Genomic DNA, 7280 nt, shown 5'->3' with positions numbered 1-7280 from the left:
GAAGGGCCGGCCGTTCGCAAGCCACGCGAGAAAAGAGAAGGAACCGCGCGCGCGACTCCAGAGCGCGGCTCTCGGGGCCGCCGACGATTGCGACCGAGCCAAGGCAATCGCCGCTCGGTCTTTGGGGACGCGATTTTATTATTTTTATTTTGTATATACCTGTCCCGATGAATGAGCCAGAGCACTTTGCCTGATTGATACAGACAATCGCTCTCGCGCTCGCAACTTGAATAAATAATTTAATTGTGATTTAAGTGGGGCGGCCGCATATACGGACGGCGCATGCAGACTTTCTCTCTCAGGTACGCCTCAGGGTTCCCGCCGGCCGCGCCGACTGTGTTGCACGTATAGCTGTTTTTAATTTTTTATTTTTTCATTTCAGTGTGTATTAATTTGCCTCCGGTTGAGGCTCAAGCGCAAAGCTAATGGGCTAGCGGTGGATTATTATATACATACGCGCGGCAGAGTAGGTGTTGTGTCATTTTCGGTGCCCCCATTCCGCTGATGCTGATTTATTGTCTCTCACCGGTCCTTCAAGGCTAGACACGAGCTCTGCGAGAGCAATTTTAATAACAAAATGACTAGGCTTTTTCTGTTAGCTATAGAGGAGTATTCTCGTCAATTCAGTTTGCCACAAAGGAATACATAGAAATAAAACAATTGGAACTGTTACAAATTTATTCAACAGATATATACGAAGTAAAATAAAATTCATTTTATATGTAGTCTTCATGTTAAGCGTTTATTACTTTTTAAGAGATGTTTAGGTGATCCCATAATCTGTACTCGCATTGGATTTTAATTTTTTTTCCATTACGTAATTACGAAAATCGTGTTAGGCGTGTCTCTTGAACATGTCTGTTGGAAAAAAATCCCAGTCTCGGTAGACTGTAGGCAGGGATGTCGATGAACTCGTCTGGGTCAAATTCATATACTTTTAAGAGTGGGTTAGTAATTAATTTAATTTACATTTTGTAGGCTTCAGCAGAAAAAATTAATGAACTCATTTTAAAAACCTATTTTTCTGACACCCCTGGATTTAATGAAAATGGGAAAGGAAAACTAATAATAATGATACAGGACAACAATTAAAAATTATTTGAGTGGTTGGATCCAATAAGCAGTTGATCGATAAACAATTTTTTCTACAATTTCCAACAGTAAAAAAGGAACTTGCCACCGTAAAAATTCATTTTTTCTTTTAAATTTTCCAGCGCTTGAGTAAATTTAAACAAGAACGTATTAAACCTTTTGGGGAAACTATTTGTTGGGAAATAAATTAGGATTCCAAATAAGGAGACAGTCCTCACCTTTCGAAAAGCAAGCGTGAAGCCACTTTTCTCAAAACTGTTGTTTACAGTTAATTTTGGCTTCAACTGAATCATAAAAGGGATCAATTTATGCACTGGCAACAAGCATTTTCCAGGATTTTGCAGTTTCATCAATCCTATTTAATATTCATTCAAAGTATATGTTGCCAATTAAACCAACAATGAGTGTCTGCATAAGGTTTTCAAGGAAATTTAAATTTGAATTAATCATAGTAATAATCTAGTCTTTTAAAATATGCATATCAACACTATCAAAAATTAAAATTGATTCCATTGAAAGAGCAATATTTTGGAGTTATTTCATGAATAAATTTACGCTTGTCCTCTCCGTTCGATCAAATAGAAAGGGACACGCATGACAGGCAGCATGTCCGCAACAAATTTGGCTCTGTCTAGTGACCTTCTGGTTTGCAAAATCCTCGGTATCAGCCCAGTGGGATCAAAATATTACAGATTATACAGTGTGGCTCTGCAAATATTTCTATGCTTTTGCTGCATCCGAATGTTGCATTCGATAATGAATGAAGAGAAAACAAAAGAATACACTGTTGGCGTCATGATTGTGATTGATTTTATTTTCAACTTTTTGGCAATATCCAGGTGTTTTGCATATTTGTGCTTCAGCAATCTCTCCACTAGGGCGGGAAAGCTTAAAATCATCGTATCAAACTTTGATGAGATCATGGCGAGTTTGAAAACCAGTAAAAGACGGTTAAAATTTATCAATACTTCCCACGCAGTAGTGGCATTTCTCAACATTTTCGTGATTATCGTTAGCATTCTGAGCGACGGAACGATTGCACTCTACAGCGATTTACGGACGTTCACTTTTGATGTTCTTGTTTGGGTCTTTACAACCCTGGCTCTGCTCCAAACGAATATGCTAATCAGTGCAATTGCAGAAATATCATCCAGCATATTATCCTGCATCAGCAGGTCTATAAAAGAGGTACAAGAACGCAAATTAAATATTATCTTGAATTAATTTTACGAACTTTTTACAGTTCATTTATAAGATAATACAAAAATTATAATTGTTTATACTTTGCATACATTTTTCAGATTGCAGCTTCTGCTGGTAATAAAAGACATAATTTCAAGAATGACATTGACGAGCTACGGCAACATTTTGCCCTTCTCTGCGATTGCGTGGAGAACATCAGCGAGCTTTTCAGCCCTTTGACCGTCTTTTTCGTGCCGTCAACGTTTTTCATGTTCTTAAACAACCTTTACTGCTTCGTAGTGGCACTTTTAGATCTGGATCCGATGTTCAAGGAACTGCGAGTCACCTTATCCAGTGGTTGCTGGATCCTCACGATGGGGATCAACATTGGCTACCTCTGCTGCCGGTGCCAAAGTTTTAAAAATGAGGTTGATTCATAATGAAAAATTGTAATATAAAAATTATAGCAAAACATTTTTTAGATTGTCAATTTGAGGCGATTACTTTATCGACTGGAAATGGAGACTGAATCATCAGATTTTCAAGAACAAGTAATAAATTAGGTAAATTATTTTGATGTCCTTGCTCTACTAAATTAAATTTTTGTTACAGTTCAAGGAATTTTATTTTGAGGTTTTGCATTATCAAGATACGAGTTTTAATATTTTGGGCGTGTTCCATATCGACAAATCTTTGTTTTTTGTACGTGAATAGATTATTGACGAAGTGAAATTTTCTCATATGGATAATTTTCATTTTATATTAGGTTTTTGCTCCTTTGTTGGGATATCTAGCAACAATACTGCAATTTCACATAATTAAAGCAGAGGACTGATACTGCGACACCCTGGAAAATGCTTGTTGCCAATGGATGGGCTCATCCCTTAGGATTCATTTGAAGCCGAAATTCACCTAAGTATACAGTAGCAGCGTAAATTTTGGAGAAAAGTGACTGCAAATTTAGCATGCTTTTCAAATGGTGAGGACTATAGTCTCCTTATTTGAAATCTGGTTTTATTTCACAACAAAGAGTTTCCTAAAAGGTTACATATGCTGTTGACAAATTTGTAATTTTACTGTAGCAAGGTCCATTTTTTACTGTTGCAAATTGTATAACCAATTGTTAATCGATAATTTAAATAATTTTTAATTGTTGCCTTGTATCAATCCACATGAATTATTTCCAGGATCGTTTTATTGTTGTTCTTATTATTTTTTTGGCTGCCTAATGATGTTAGAATAAAGGGAATAATTTATTATCTCTATTAAAAGTGAGTAATCCATAAACAAAATTCCAAAATATGGATTCTAATTAGAAAAAATTCCACAATTGTTTGGATTTTCCAATTGAACCTATAATAAATAAAATACTGTTGCAAATTAAATCATAAAATTATATTTATTCAATAAAAATGACACTCGCATATCCTTTGATGCTGAAATATTTGCTTTTTCAATCAATAAATAATTTGTAGATGAGATGGTTTTTGTAGAATTAAATCATCTAATGATATTGAAATTATAATCAATAAAGTCGATAATAAATAATAGCAATCTACCGTTTGAAATTTGAATCGATCAAACAACGTGTTCTTACACCATGTCGTTGCAGGACATTCTGCGAACTGACATTTTCCTAAGCAAACTATGTTTTCGATACCCAAACGGCTCAAAGCCTTATAAATTTCTTTGTACTCTTTTTCACCTGACCAACTCATATTGTTGCATGTATAGCTTATCAACACAATATCTATGGGAAGATGAACCGTCAGCAGGAGGTGTTACGCGGTTTATCTATTGCATTTTTATTGTTATGGTGCTGCTCATGATCTTGGGCAACATGTATTTTGTCTTGTTCAAGGGCAAAGATGCTGCAAGATTGAACACTTTTCTTAACATTTTGCTTACTCGACTTGACATTAGTCAAATTCAAAAGAGGAAACTAGGTCAATTTGATCTTCTGATCAACGCGTTGACTGTCTTCACTATGCTCTGCAGCATGGCTATAGAGTATAAACTTCTGGTGCGAGATAAAGAGTGGATCACGACGTGGAACTTGCTGTTTGGCTATTTCATGACCATGAGCATTACTCAGACTAACAACGTGATTTCTGGATTTGCTCGTCTCATGGAAGTAATGGCTGAAAATATCAACGCGAATGTACGAAAACAGCAGGCAAGAGCTTTATATATATACTAGTGACTTTTCATTAAAACGAATCATATTTTGTAGATTGCTCAAAAAATAAAAGTTGCCGAAACCCAACTTCCACTGCTGCGTACTGGTTTCTCAGATTTGGTTTATTGCATCGATTTGATTAATCTAATTTACTTGCCACTAACGATCTTTTCAATTCCGCTAGTGTTTATTATTTTCGTGATGAACATGATGTTCAGCAGTTTTAGTTTATTCGACTTGGAAAACCCAGTAGATAAAATTGAAACAGTTTCCGCGTGCACAATGTGGATGCTGGTGTTGATAAGTACCCTGGTTCTGCTCTCGACCAGATGCCAAAGGTTGCGAGAAGAGGTAGAAATAACATGTAATAAAAGAAATAGTTATTAATAAATTTCTATGTCCATAGTTGCAGAAAACGAGAAACTTACTTTACCAGTGGGAAATCGGAGCTGACGTTCGTTTAAAACCAAAGGTATAATTTTAATTAATTTTTAATATTTTGTAGACTATTTTCAGAATAATAATAATAACAGATAGTGGATTTTTACGAGGAAACACTTCACTCTAAGGCAGTTGGCATTAATGTGGCCGGCGTTTACGCGTTGGATATGAGCCTGTTAGCACTGGTACCGCGTTATTGATTTATTCGAATTTTCTCAATTTGAAAGGAAACTCTTTTCAGTTATTTGGGCCGTCAATCACGTATTTTGCGACACTTTTACAGTTTCAATTATCTTCTATGGAAAGGTCAATATAGAATTCAATCAATATATAGAAGTCGGAAACGCAAGCGCAATACAAAAGCCACAAATTTAGTGTTATTATTGACAATGACGAGATGGAACGGATCAATACTGATTTTGTTATTATCATAGAGGAAATAAAATAATCAGAAATGATTTTAATTGATATATTTATTAGTTCCATAAATGAGCAGATTTTTTCCTTCTTAACGTGCTCTTTTTGCAGCCGATTTTGGTTCAACAATTTATTATACCTTTAGTGTGCTCTTAGTTTTTAACATTTTTTAACATATCAACGAAATGGTTTTTAGTGACGTGATTGAGATTCTGCGGTGTATTTACGATGGGTTGTTGATCGTCAGATATGTTGGATACGTCAACTTTATCGCACTGAAACAATCAGTATTCTAAGAAACTCTCACAGCCTCCTTAATGTTCGTCTAGAAATCAGAAAATTATTGCCGACAGGAAAGTACACTCGCAAATTTATATCGTGTCTGTGTCTATATAATTGAATACACATTTTTTTATAATGGGACCATCGCTCGGATGATATGACTTTATTATATTACACAAGTTTTTATGCCCACAAACACTCTGAACGCTGGAAATCCAATTTATGAAAATCAACGATGGGATAAAGAGCCAGTCGAATGAACATAACAAAATATTACACTTCTTACCGCTTCATACTAATAAAATTTTCCCACTCAGTGTTTACAGCAGCGTCAAAATGAAATACAGTTACTTCGCGGGACAATTTCTCCCAAGCGTGTTATTGCATTGAGCTGGTTAGTCAGGATTTATTTCCACTCACCTTTCTCCGCGTACCTGCAACATTTTTAATCCTCCTTATTATTAACTTGGACCCCAGCATGGTTGCCTATGCCTACATCTTGGTCTGAAACGATTTAAATTATTCACAAAGCATAAAGAAGACTATATTGCTAACCTCCAATTTCATTTTACTGTCATCCAGATGGCAAGGAATGCGATCAGAGGTATAATGCAATTAAAATCAATCATTGCGAATGCCATTAAAAACTTCATTCCTCGAAACTTGCTTCACCAGTCTGAAATGATGGCAGAAGAAAAGTATCAATCAGAGCAGTTTTTACATTTTAAGCAAAACATGTACTTAATTTTAGATGTTATCTCTTTTCCGCGAGACATTGCGCCACCAAAAAACGAGTGCGAACATCGTTGATGTGTTCTTAATAGACATAAGCCTCCTGATGCTGTTATTGATCTACTACGTATTAAATTTTATTTTAAATTAATTATTACAGAATTTTAAATTCACTGATTAATTAAAATTGAAGCAATAAAATTCTCACGTATGCACTATGTGGATAGTTCTGACATAACGATCCACCTGAAAAGAGGTAAAATATTTAACAATAAAGCTTTAAATTAATTTAAATATTTTCATTTCCAGTTGCAATAGCAGCATGATCGGGCTTTCGACGCATATACAGATGCATTTTTTTCTTCAAGACACTTCAACTCTAAGAATAAACAGTAACGTGTGTAGCTTTTACGTTTACACGAGTCTGTTTCAACAATACATAATTTTAGCTTTTCGAAATTTGGATGAAATCAATTTTTTAGTTATTTTGCCCACCAATTATACATATCTAGGAGCACTCCAAATACAATGTAGAGTCTTGATTGCGATAAATTTCAATTATCGTTATGGAGAGTCGATGCCTAAAGCATTAATAAATCAATAAAAGTCAGAAACGCAAACGCGTCAAGTCGTGAGAATTGTATAATCATGACAATTAATATTGAGAGTGGTTATAATAAAAAGCAGCTGCTATATACAATTGAAATTCCATTAAATATTTCACCCAATAAAAATCCATAATAATTGCAATGCATTAAAAAGTATTCATTGCAAAAATGGCTTTGAGCACTGCACTGCGAGCAGATCTTTTCCTCCTCAAAATGCTCTTTTTGAATCCAACCGGGTCAACAATTTACAGACTTTTAAGTGTCACAAACAAAGCATTAGTCGGATTGGCCAGTATTTGGCACTTGTCAAGCATATTGTATCCTGGCCATGAGGCGTTTTATGGCGG

At 35.3% G+C, this 7280-nt stretch overlaps 1 long non-coding RNA gene across 1 annotated transcript; it reads left to right on the top strand.

The window, feature by feature from the left end:
- Nucleotides 1-4857: 4857 nt before the first annotated feature.
- On the top strand, nucleotides 4858-5255 carry LOC135945048 (uncharacterized). Its single transcript, XR_010575394.1, has 3 exons — nucleotides 4858-4925; nucleotides 4987-5079; nucleotides 5136-5255. It is a non-coding gene; the product is annotated as an uncharacterized LOC135945048 (long non-coding RNA).
- Nucleotides 5256-7280: the final 2025 nt, after the last annotated feature.

This window comes from Cloeon dipterum, chromosome X, assembly GCF_949628265.1.
Source record: "Cloeon dipterum chromosome X, ieCloDipt1.1, whole genome shotgun sequence".
NCBI classification, from domain to species: domain Eukaryota; kingdom Metazoa; phylum Arthropoda; class Insecta; order Ephemeroptera; family Baetidae; genus Cloeon; species Cloeon dipterum.
The sequence above is the reverse complement of the archived record's forward strand: the minus strand, read 5'-3'. Positions and strand labels throughout refer to the sequence as shown.